The sequence below is a fragment of the Calypte anna genome, chromosome 10 (assembly GCF_003957555.1).
Source record: "Calypte anna isolate BGI_N300 chromosome 10, bCalAnn1_v1.p, whole genome shotgun sequence".
NCBI classification, from domain to species: domain Eukaryota; kingdom Metazoa; phylum Chordata; class Aves; order Apodiformes; family Trochilidae; genus Calypte; species Calypte anna.
The window spans coordinates 18159072-18172220 of NC_044256.1; the positions used below are offsets into that span (position 1 = coordinate 18159072).

Sequence of the window (13149 nt, forward strand, 5' to 3'; positions counted from 1 at the left end):
CACCACCGCATGGCTCACGAACAAGCTGGCATGAAGAAAGAGATCAGCTATACATTGTTTAGAAGGAGTCACATAGAGCATGAAGCATAGGATGAATCCCCAGGGCATATAGAGGCAGTGGCTGTCAACAGTCAGTGGAACTGGTCCAGTTTTACAGCAGTGGTACCTGAACAATAATTTCACCTTTCACGATAGAGGAACAAAAACATGCACTAGAGAAAAAGAGAATAACTGGTGGTGCTGGGGTTTACTTGCTATTGCTAGTTCCCTTGGTTTTGGCTCTTGGTCTAGTTCATCTTCCATTGAAGCACTCCTTAAATAATAATTCTCTGAAGGAACCTTTCAGATTACTAACATGATGAGAGGAAAACAGTATTAGCTACAGTTCTTGTGGTCGTGGTTACTTCGTGTTGATACAAACAAAAGTGCTTGGTCTTGAATTAACAATAGCTGTGGTTTAGGTTTTCTTCTTTCAGTGCTCCTCAGATAATGCTTGCATGCATAATTTGGTACTAGAGGCAGAATAAACCTCAACTGTAATAGCTGAATTTTCAAGGTTAATATTAAGGCTAAGTACGTAACATTTATTTTCTTCTGAAGAAAGCACAGATACCCTGGTTGAGGGGAAGATGAAAACCATGTCTGTGGGAGCAGTGGCTGATGGCTTAGTTCTGCATGGTAAAATAAATAACTTCGATTAACTTCAAGCTCCAGTACCTCAGATGTTTGTTGTCACAGAGCAGCAGCTTGGCTGATTGGCAGCTCTGGTTTAGCCGACATGTGCTAACAGGAATTGCTCAATTTACATGGAGTACTTCAATCTGCTGCTTTAGAAGTTTCTGTTCCACATAGACCAGGGATTTAGCTTTTCAATAAATGGAAGACTTGTAAGGGTCTCTATAGAGAAGTTTGAGGACCATTTTAGAGTCTAATGTAAAGATGAACTTGCATCTTTCTTCAAGAAATTGCTAAAGCTTCTGCAAACGCTGTCAGCCAGATTGCTGAGGGAGATGCATAGCATGCACGTGTCACTGCAGATACTTCTCAGATAATGGTACTGATTGAGATTTTAATCTGGACAAAGTGCTGAAGGCAACTTTCTTTCCAACACTCAATTATCCTGATAGTTAATATCCTTTTTATTTTTTTTTTCTTTCTTGTGTTCAGAATGTGTGGTCTGCTGCAACTGTGCAGTGTGCACACAGCGCTGTTTGGAGTGAGGAGGGGTGGAAAAAAAAAAAACAATGAACAAAATGAGTGCTGTGGCAAGGGGCTCTTACAGGACAAGCCCCACATCATGGAGGATGAGATGTCTTTACCTTGGATGGATAAGCAAAGTAACTACCATGAGAAAAGGCTGCATTTCTTCCCACAGGCTGCAGGAAGACTCCTTACTGATTCTCAGCAGCCACGTAGGAATAAATTGGAAGCATGGCTTGCTGCTAGGACTATGTAGTATGTTGTAGGCAGAAAACTGTAATTTTATTGTGTGTATTCATCTTGCCTCCTCCCTAGTGGGATGCTGCTCCATAAGAGTCTTCTAAAAATCTCATACAACACAAAGAATTTGGAGTAGTTTCCCACGGACATTCTCCATGAAAGAATTTCTTAGAAGAGATAACTAAGCCAGGAAATGGGAACTAGGGGGACAAATTCCTTCATTGAAGTCCATCTCCCATTGGTAAAAGATTTAAAAAATTGTCCCTGTATGACTAATCCCAACTATGCTTCCCTAATTTCAGTAACAGTTTCTAGGGATGAAGAGTGAAGCCATCTGAGAAAATCAAGCCTTATTTGTTTTTTATTCATTAGGGATTATTCTGCTAGATTGAATTACAAAAAACTTCATTTATTGAAATTTACAAAACCTAGATTTACTTTTCAGTACTGAGATCATCTTCTGACCCTTAATACTTCTCAGCAAGCTGAAAGCATTAAAACAAACTCAGCTGTTCCACGTTTTTTCACAACTGACTTTTACCAGGATCATGTTAGCATTGTTGCATATTTGTTATTAAATGGTGGCAGAGTGCACCTTTCTGAGACACTGAAGCATACCCATTCTTACCTTCAGCAGTTTACAACTGGAAATCACACCAGGTACCCAGTCTGCTAGGAGAGCCAGAGAAGGCATTGCTGCTTTCACAGTTCCCTCTGTCCCTCTCCCTCTGTTGTCTGCAGAGGTAGCTGTGAATTTGGCTCACTTTCTTTGTTTATGTGTCCAGTTGTATTTGTTGCTTGAACTGAATGTACATGCCCTAGGCGATGCACATAAGATTTTGGGGGTTTTATGTCTAGCTGAAAATCTTTCCATTTCTGTTAGATTAATCTGTATTGGATTTAGTTAAGCTAGTGCTGGCTAGCCACTTTTATTCTGGACTAAAGAGTGATTTGTGTCAATTTACCTTAAATCCATTCCTAATTGACTTGCACTGAACTGAACTAACACCTGATTTATGCTCTCAATTATCCCATTTTAACCAACAGCTCAGGCATGCTGTCCAGTTCCAGCAACTTAGCAAGTTCCCACTCAGCAGGAGCAGGAGCAGGGTGACTGCAGCGTGCCGCTCTTTAGCCTGCAGCCACCATGAGGTTCCATGTGTCAGCCTAACCCCAGGGCCAAGAAAAATCCAAGTCTGAACTGGTTTCTTCCACCCGAGGTGGCCACGGGCTACAAACAAACACACATGGTCAATTACTGCGGCTCAGCTGATGTGTGGTAAGTTGTCAAGCGTGTCAGGACGTGCAGGAGATCACTCATTCATGTATTCAGACCCTGAAAGTATCATTTTTAAACTGGTGTTATATAAACAAGTGTAACTGGGGGTATGGACACGTGGACAAATTAGCTTGGGGATAACAGGTCTTTATGTGTTAGCTTTTTCCCTCTGCATACCTGCATGAAATGTGAGGTGATTGGAGGTAGCTTCCTCCTCTTTTCCCCAGGGGATAGGTGAAGCTAAGGCATGGTGAATTCAGTCTGGCTTCCAATGCAGTAACAGTTTTAACCTAGTTGGGAATGGTTCAGCTTGGCTAAGGTGTAATAAAACCAATTCAAACCACTTCTCCACTAGTTGAACCATTGCTATTGCATATTTACTCTTTGCTTAGGTGGTGCAGTTTTCTTGCTCAACTCTTTGAATTATCTGAAGACTATTTTAGAGGCTAATTTAAAGATGAACTTGTATCTTTCTTAGAAAACAAAAGCAAAACCAAACCAAAACTGGAAACACAAACCCCAAGACCAACAATAAATAAATCCAAGAATCCCAAAGTTTAAGTTTTCCTCCCAAGTAACACTAGTTTTCTGACTCCACCCTGTGGGAGAGCTAAGAAGAAATTTGCTTCCTTTCAACCAGGGATACAACAGGATTTGCTAAATGGAACCAAGAGATACAAAAGTTCCAAACCCAGGATCAATCTGGTCCATTTCAAGCTATGACCGGGGCCAAGTAAACACAGGATCAAACACAACAACTTTGGATGTTTTTCCTATTTATTCAATTCCTTCAACTCAATCTCAGGTAATCTTTCTCTGCTTCCATCTAATGCAAGATATTTGAACTGATTCAACACATGGCTGGAGGAGCAGGCATTATTATCTCGGATAACATGGACACATTTTGAACACTGTTCCTCACTCTGCTATCAGCCACCACCACCTCTGCAGTAATGTGACAGCAAGAGAAAAAAAAAGATGGGAAGGCGATAAAGTTTGCCCACGCAAGTAGAAAAGAACTTTCTGTCCAAAGCCAGCTGGCTTGGCTTGAAAATGAAATGGCATTTTAGCACAAGGTGACCTGTTTACATGTACACCTGAGCTCTATCTCAAAACACTTGTCCTAGATGAAACAGCAAGGCCTGTGATGGAGTTTATAATCAAGTAACCATAGGAAACAGGTGAGCTGTCTCAGTGCCAGTTTGTCTTCTAAACTGTTTGACAGATAAGAAACCATCCTCAGAGACTGCAACAAATGTGCTGCCGCATTTCATGGTTATAACGGAGCATATTTTTAGTAAAGGGTTGAGAAAGTATGCAATAATCTTAAATCACAGCCAAGAAAACCAGAAACCCCTTAGCAAATGCCTGTTCAGATAGAGAACTTGGAAATGTGTACCAGTTCGTCCACACTGCTGCTCTGGTTAATTTTTTAAGGCTTGTTTTCCATGCTGAAACAAACCTCCAACAGAGGATCAGTGGTGTTTTTACCTTTATAGGGTTTGCTGATGCCTGCAATTTATCCTGTGGGACACAACCCAATCATCCTGGGTGTTTCTCTGAAGAAATCGAGGGGAAATACATCAAGGATGTATTTGTTCTGAGAAATCTGGGCACCGTTTTAAAAGACCCAAAATGCACCTTGTAAACCAGCCGAGTGTAAGAAGTAAAAATTCATTCATATTTTCATTCCTTACAAGTGTCTTTGTCATGCCTTGTATGTTATAACAGGTCATGCAGAGGCATTTTGGGCTCTGTCTGTGAAGCTTATATGACCAGGGCAAGAAAATGTGCAGTTTGGTCAGTGGAGTTTACAGTGAAGCAGATAAAATGCAGGGAAAATATATGTAAGCTTAAAGTTACATTTTAAGAGCAGTGCTTGCTGATTACAGTGGGAGCTGAGAGTGCTCTGCACAAATTGGGAGCAACTTACCTGTTTTTTAAGAGGTCCACAAGTCTTTTGTCACTTGAAGAGGCCCCATCAACTTCAAATCTACTTTAAAAAGTAGTTCAAAGACTTTTCAGGTATTAAAGTCTTCTATATCTATTTCTGTCCCTTTTGTTTCCTCCCAGCATGGGATACTGACCACACATGCTGCTGTCAAATATAGAAATTAAACTTAGAGGAAAAAAAGGAGACATTTTCTCTTTAATCTCTTGGAGAATGTTCCAGAATAAAGCATAGTTCTTAAATTGATAATATACCTTTAAGAATTTATTTTCCAGGTAATGGTAAAAGAAAAAAGACTTTTAAGGCCAGTTTGAACATTAAAAAAAAGACCCCCTTTAAAATAAATTTCAGCTCTGTATTAGAGATAATGGCAGGCAGTGTTTGAACAGATCTCCAAATGTATTCAACACCTTAAAAATGCAGATAACTTTAAAATCCTTTTAAGTGATTTCTAGCACATTGGAAAAAGGACAAGAACCATCTTAAGAAGTACTTTCTTGCATAAAACCAGGAAAAATAGTTTAGTGTTGTGAGAGATGACAGTCATAATATGTACAAAGCTACAGAATTATTAACAGATGAAGTTCTGCAGTTTTTGAATAATGTAGGAAATACGATTGGTTTTGTAGAGGAGTGAAATAATACAATACCATGCAGAAGGAGAAGTACATTTTAATAACAAAAATATTGAACATAACTATTTTTCTGCTAAGCAGTCTGTGTGTTCTCTATAAGATGTCAAACTATACCGTGCATATGTACACTTTGCTCTCTCTATAAATATACATGTGCATGACACATTTCTAAAAGCAGTAAATGTTTGCTGGGGAAATACAGAAACAATGAAGTTCCTAAGAGAGGCTTATTTTTTCAAGTTATTAAAAGAAGGTGGCAAGCATTCATGAGGATATGAAAACTTCAAGCCGTCTGCAGGAAACTCTGAAAACCTCTGGTTAAGGCTGCTGCCAAAAAATCTCAGCTATGTTATGTCAGAATATTTAATTGCAAGCTGCATTTTTAATGAATGGAAAGATATGGCAAAAGCAGGAAGTTTTTGAAGCAACATAGAGCAACCATGAAAATAAAATACCAGAGGCTGCAATCTTGAATGTTCTTGGAAGCAGGAATTTCCATCCAGGCTCTGACTTCTTTTCCTACTGTGCAGAATTTGCCAGCTGTCTGGCCAAGGAGAGGTAAGCTCTTCTGGATATCATCTCCTGGGCTCAAGGCAGCACTTGCTATGTCTACGTGAAGAAGTCAACTTCTTTGCCTTTGTCATTATGGGTGTTTACAGAAATGCAGCTTAGGAATAAAGGGAGGAAAGGCAAATGTCAGAGTGCATTAAATAATGGATTTTCTTTACTTTCCAAGAAGCTTGCTCGCAGCATGATGTTACTATTTATATCAGATCTCTTAAACCCAGCTGTTGGTTCATGTTAACATGCAGAATGGTGAGAAAATCCCAGCAGAAGAGCTCGAATCCCAGAGTGACTTGTGTTCTGTCTTTGTGAGGACTTCTAAAATATCACAAGTTTTGCTGAGGAATGGATCAGTTGTGCAGCCAGTGAGGTATGCAGTACAAATATTTCCCGTGTTGATCCTCCAGCATTTGAAGTCCAAGAGCAAAGCAAAACAAAAAGTGCCAAATGCTGCAAGAGACAACTTCAGATAACTTAGTTTGAACCCGTGGCTGGAAAAGTTTGAAAGAGAACTTTTACCTGTAACTCAAAACTAGCAAATACACCGTACACCCACATTACGGCATTCTTAGACAAGCTGTGTCTGATCTAATCTTATGTACCTTGGCCACAGGTTCTGGAAAAACAAATATTCCCAAGGCAATCAGATTACTGAATGTACCATATAACGATGTGGAAATATTAGTGGTTTACAGAGGGCAGTTTATAAAATAGATTGAGTGAATTTAATTCCCTCATTGTCGGGCAATTTGGACTTGACAAAAATACGGAAATCTTTACTTGATTATGTTTGTCTTTAGTGGGACATCAGGGCCAAATAGTAGTGTAACAGCAACCCTTCCAACCCCAGGCAGGGAGGTTGGGGGAGTTTGTTCCAAGCCAGCTTTCTGAGAGCCAAAGTCTGAGTCTGTGCTGAAGTGGTCATGAGGGGGTTAACCTGGTCACCCAAAGTGTTAAGGGAAAGGAACCATTATCTGCTCCTCTCTGGTTTCCTGCTCCCTAGGTGGGAGTCCCCCCTATTCCTATCCTTTGTTTCTCCTACAAGTTCCCATCCTGAAAAGCTGTGAGTACAATTTGGGTTTGTTGCAATAAGTAGTCTTTTACAAATTCTTCATTCACAGAGTATTTCCACCATTGTAAGAGAAACAATGTTAGGAATTAATCTGGCCTGGGATGTTAAGAAACCTTGTTCTTAAAAGCTTGTTCTTAGACTCTCCTTCCCTATGAAGGATAACTTAATTGTTTGGCAACTATGCAAAAGCTTCATAACATCCCCTGCTCCTCTCACCTATAATTTTAAAAGTCCTGCAGTTTGTTTTGATATAAAGTTCATCTTTAGAAGCTTGCAGCTAAGAATTTTTCTCCTGGACACAAGATGAAAAAGCAGATTTCTGGAATATAAGGAACATTTGAAAGAAGGTTTGAGAAACAGCCACGGTACATTAATAGGCTGTTATCTAAGAAAGTCCTAAAATGTAAGTTAAAAGTTAGTGGTGATATGATTTTGGTGAACTCCAAAATACCTAGAATGGGTGGGTGGAAATGCACTGGCACAGAGATTCAAGGGAAAGCTTTATTGCCATAACAACTGCTGGATGATGACTATTGAACTGTGAGGCCATTTCGTGAAAATTAAGAATACTGGTGTCTCTTTTCTATGTAGTTTTCCTTTTATTTGCTATTTCTCTGGTTTTATTTCTCCTTGGTTATCATGAAAACTACATTGTCTTGCTGGTGGGCCAAGGGAAGAGATTTCAGGTGGTTGTGTTCAGTTGTACATAAGATGGGCAGAAATGCATTCAGTGGTTGTTCTCTTATATCTCAAGAGCCATCCTAGCAGATGCTTGTGATAATTTTTCACTTGTCATATTGACACTCAAGTGTGATGTTCTCTGTGGCTTTGTCATGTTGCTGCCTCTGTGCTCTCATAGAGATCATAATTTTTTTTTTTCTCTGCAGTGTGGATTTTTCTTAATCACTTACAGCCTGGCATGCTCGGGATTGTCCAGGTGCCTTTTGCCTTCTCCTGGAAATCAAACCTGGTGCAGAATGTGGTCATCAAGTCATGTAGTGATTGTAGGCATTTTTGATATGCTAATTCTTCTGTGATTTTATTCACATCACCCCAAGGGGTGGTATTTTTCATTTAGGCTATTGTGACATGTGAGAACATCTGTGACCTCCCTGCCACCCATTCTTTCTCATCAGGCAGTCCCAAGAGGGGCCTGCAGAAGCAGATGTCACAGCCCATCATCGTGTATGGAAAACAACATCTGTAATTTCAATTGGATGCCATATTTTGCACTTCCTTTCCTCAATTGTTACACAGGGCAGTGTTTCAATTGAGGGAGGAATGCACTGCAGTGGGAAAGACTCTGCTCTGTGCCCCTTAGCCATTGTTTGCAAAGCATATATAGAAATCCTCGAGCAACACATGCTATGCTTATTCTTGTAGTGCCACTGAAAAGGACAAATTAGAGCCAATTATTAATCTCTCTGGCTTCCTGCTCTATTTTTTTGCCAGCTTTGAATAATATGATTATGTACTGAAAATAACGAGTATATTTGGAAGTCCTTGGTCAGGCCTTGCTTTGGTGTCTTACTGAAGATTCCCACTGACTTTTATAACTTACATAAAAAAGTCAGGATTTTATCTAACATCTTCTCAGCATATTTTTGTCATGAGAGGATTTCATGGAATTAATCATTAGATTCTACTAATAGACCTTACACATATGGATGATATAGTGAAGAAGAGAATAAACCTTACTTGTATAAAAATCAGTGACATTTGGACTGCTCATGTTGAGAATTGTAAGAAAACTTTTATGTATTTAAATCCCTTCCTGATTATTTTAGGTCAGTAACTATCAGCTTAGAAATGTGATACTATTTTTGTTGTTTCTTTGTCTTTCACACCTCTTACTATCTTCTTCCAAGATCTGTAGAAGTGCATGATCTTGCACTTCTGTTTTGAATGGATGTTTCAGATGTTGTTCAACTTATTTACTGCCCATACACTAAACCCTGAATAAACCCTTATGTTACAAATCCTGAATTTCAAATATTTATGTAAGCTGTGAGCTAAATGTTTGGAAAAACACATTTTTGGGGAAGAACCCTGGAGGATCCTTTTTCCTCCCAATGATGTGGTTATCACACTGCGAGCTGGATGTTTCACCATTTCTTGCATCCTGTTTTACAACCATTTGTGGAGCTACTTTTCTGTACTAAGTTATTGATATAATTTTCTAAATACAAAGATCACTCTCTGATTTTTGCTTTCCAGCAAAGTGATCTTTGATTCTTGTCTCCTGAAGAAGAAATGTGCTCTCTGCATCAGTAACTGAGTGCTTTGAAATGGCTCCCATCCTTCCACTCCCAGGCTGTGGGTATCTCACAGGATAAATCTGGAGAAGCTGTAGAGCTCAGATGATTTTTGGCAAGTATCTTTTCATCATAAAAATTTTATTTTTGGGTCATTCTTCAGCTGCTGCCTTCTGTGAAGGATAAAGATGCCAATTTTATGTCTTTTATTATGTATTCTCCAGTAGTCTTTTCTACTTAGAGCAGAATTAATGGGAACTCTGACAAAAGATAATGTGAGGTGGAGACAGATGGAGGAGGAACCAAGGTGGACTGTGACCTTAGGCTGAAAGACAGAGCTCAGCTTTTTGTAGAGTGGTAATTTTGATGGGAAGAGAAAAAAATTGAAAAGTAATAGAGATGGTGGGGAAGTGGTTGGGGGGTCTGTGAGGGTGATGGGGGAAGCTGGGGTTGTAACCAGTGTTGGTCTGCTGTCTCCAGTGATCAGGTCTCGCAAGAGGGGTGAAGGGAGAGACTTGTTTTAATTAATTAATTCAAGGACACAGTTTTGGACGCCAAGCACAAAGCTTTGCCTTGCTGGCGAGATGAGAGCGGGGCAGGCGGTGGGTGAAATGGCAGCACGGTAGAAGCGGGGCTCTTCCCCCACGGTTTCCTCCTTCTGAGGAGGCAGGCGGGGTGTGGTAGGGGATCTGCTGGACCGGAGAGGGAGGGCGGGTACCGGAGGTATCGGGGAGGCAGCCCTGGACCCGCAGGCCCCGGGCCTCCCCGCAGGCCCCGCCGCAGCCGTTGCCCCGGGCAACCGCTCCGCGCAGCCCCGCCCCCTCCCCCCTCGGGGCCGTGACGTTGGCGCAGGCGCAGGGGGGAGGCCTGGGGGCGGGGCTGAGCGCGTGCGTCAGCGGGTGCGGAGCGAGGGGCGGGGCCGCTTTGCGCATGCGCGAGCGCCAAGGTTGGGGAGAAAGGAAGGGGGGGCCAAGGCTGAGGGGTTCCCTTCGCACGCTAGGCTCCGATTGGCTGGCGCTTCCCCCGTCGGCTTTCTGATTGGGCAAGCTTCCCGTCACTCAAGGCTTCCACGTTTCCTGGCGCCCCGCCCACCAACTGCTCTCCGTCAGCGGGCGCTCTGATTGGCGCTGCCGCCCCTTGGCTCCGTCGCGCTGTCCAATCGGCTCGCGGCGCCGCAGGATCGGGTCGGCGGTGAAGAATGTAGACCCGGCCGCTCCCCATGGTAAAACAAAGTAATCCGGAGATGCTGGGTGTTCAAACCGGGCTGTTCCCAGCCCTGCCACCGGACGTAGCTTCACCTCGTGTTTCCCGACCCGTTCCCCCTCATGCCGGCCCCGCCTGGCTCGGCTGAGCTCCCTCAGCGACGCCCGAGTTGCCAGGAGAAAAGAGCGGAAGGATATAGTTGAGGGGAGAGCGCTGCGTTGCTTGAGGAGAGAGTGTGACAGGAGAAGTAGTTCCGGCCCCGATTGGGCCTTGTTTCCCAAAAATAGCGCCCAGCGGGTATCCGTGCGCCGGTGTCAGTGTCTCCTCAGGAGCCTCAGCGGGGAGGAGGCAGGAGCGGCGGCGAGAGAGGGGACGCGGGCGGGTGAGTGAGCGAGCGAGGGGGGTCCCCGGTTTTGGGGGCGAGCGGGAGGGTGGAGGAACGTTCCCTGGTCACGTCGGCTCCGGCGGGTGGCGAGAGTCGGAGGCGAGGAGCGAAGGGAGGCGAACGAGGAGGGTCGGAGGCAGGGGCAGCGGGTGACGGGCGGGGGCAGCCGTTGTGGGGGGGGCGGCTCGAGGTGAGGGAAATGTGGGAGAAGGAAGGTTCCTCCCGCTATCCCCTTCCCGTTCTGCCGTGCCGACGGCGGCGGAGCGGAGCTGGGGGTGCTGGCGGGGAAGTTGGTGCGGGGGGCGGGCGGGGGAGGGGCGCGGGGGCGGCGGGCGCGGGGTCCGGCGGGTGGGCGAGTTCCCCGGGCCCGGGGCCTCTCTCGAACTTCCTGCACCGCTCGCTGGAGGAGAGGATGGACATTTATGGACCAGGCCAGCGCAGTGTGCCCGGGGGCTGGTGCACCAGGGAGAGAGGGTGGGGTACGAGGCCCTGGCGTTCGGGCAACACTGAGGTAAGATCGTCTTCGCCTGGGTGGCCAAGTTCTGTGCTCGGGGTGTGTGTGTGTGTGCGCCTGGAAAGGCGGGGAGGAAAAGTACCTTTTGTCCTGGCTTCTCGGCAGCCACGTTGGGTGAGCAACATTACGTTTAAAAACAAAACAAAACAAAACGCAAAAAAATCCCTCCTCCTAGGAGCCTGCCCGTGGTGTAACGCTAGCGAAAAGGGTCGGGGGTCGGAGAGGGAGGAAGGAGGAGGTTGGAGATAGGAATTGTTGGAGTACTTGTCCACCGCAGAAAGGTGTGTTGCGAATGGGAGGAGAAACTGTTCGCTAATGTGTAAACTAGAGGATGTTTTGGCCAGAGGAGGAATAGATTGAAGGTTCAGCTGTGTTGAGCTGCAAGGAGGATTTTGCGTTCGGCAGCTCAGCTCTATGCAGAAGTCGTGACGATAAGAGAGAAAACTGTTCTATTTCTGACGGGCAAGGCAGTAAATTCTTTTGAATTTTTAGAGATTTGTTTTCCAGTAAATTTTCACCTGCTTTTTGAGATGAAAGGTGATGAAGAGGTAGAATTGCTTACAGAAGCTAAACCATAGCGATTGGCTAAAAAGTGATTAATTTCAGAGTTGAGAAACTGGAGTTCTGTAGGGAAAGCAGACAATTTAAGAAGTGCAATTTTTTAGTGTTTAGTCTAAAACTGTTGTATCCCATAGTCATACAAAGACTAAATTTATTATGAACAGTGGGGGAAAGGGGTTGAGAAGCACGAAGGAGCGACAAAAAGGAATAATTTTTCAACAATAGTAGGGGAAAAGGTGCTTTGGGGAATTGGAAATAATGACAAGTATTTTAAATGTTTTTACACTCTGAATTTTTACATAGCATAAGGAAGGATATAAGATTTCAGAGCTTATTTTGTTAACTGTCTACATATAATTGCTCCTTTTTTCATTTTTAGGAATCGGGTATCTGTATTTTGACAGATATTTCTGTTGTCATGTTATTGCTAGCTAGTGTTTAAATAACCTGCACAAAAGGTGTCAGAGCAACATTCCTATAATCTATTCAGTCTGGTTTTAAAATTATTTGAAATGCTTATCTCCACCTTTTGGATGTAGGAATGTAATCTTTGTTTTTTTCCATCTCTGTAACAACTGACTTGTGTTTGGGGGAGAAGTGTGAAGTTCCTCTTTTAAACTTAATTTTTTCGTGTAGGATATGTGTGAGATGACATCCCTTTCAATTATGTAATTTAGAAGAATTGTAATAAAGGATGTAATGTTAACACTTTTGGTCACTTAAGGGCATAATTATAAAATGATATCTTAAAATTCTGTACTTTTTTAGCTAGCAAAATAAATTCAGAAAATGGATCAATTTGTCATTGTATTAAGCCATTCTAATAGTGCTGGGCAGTTGGAGATTGAGGGTGTTCAGTTTGGAATTTAGAAAGGAAAATAACCCAGTGCCCCTGTTAGTTATTTATCTCCTCCATAATTTTTTCTAAATCTGTGGCTGACGTAGTCCACCAGTAGTAGTAGAGGAGTATTACCAGTAAATGAGAAGACGCCTTCAGTGGGAGACTGTATCTACCTCAGAACCATTTCAGTGTAGATGGCAGTCTTCCTATGCCAGTGAAGTTCATCTTAACCAGTTTTAATATTTTAGTATCTCAAATGATTTATTTGTGAGAAGACATTTACAGATTGTAAACTCTTGTAGAAATATATTGGCCTTTAGCCTGTGTGCTTGCTTGTTCAGCTTCGTTTTTTGAGTGTGTATTTAAACCATTGTGGTTACACCTCACCTCTTAAATGAGTCTGCCCATAAAATGCTTTGCATATGCATAGGTATCTTTATTTGGAATCC

General features: G+C 42.9%; 1 protein-coding gene across 5 annotated transcripts in view; it reads left to right on the forward strand.

Moving 5' to 3' along the window:
* The first annotated feature begins 10366 nt into the window (after positions 1-10366).
* MEF2A (myocyte enhancer factor 2A) overlaps positions 10367-13149 on the forward strand; it is an 82081-nt gene continuing 79298 nt past the window's right edge. For 2 of the 5 annotated variants that reach the window (XM_030457059.1, XM_030457056.1), the window contains exon 1: positions 10422-10781. The gene's annotated coding sequence lies outside the window, so the exon portion shown is untranslated. Of the gene's footprint in view, positions 10782-13149 lie in introns of all 5 variants that reach the window. The other 3 variants (XM_030457058.1, XM_030457057.1, XM_030457060.1) reach the window with 3 other exon arrangements.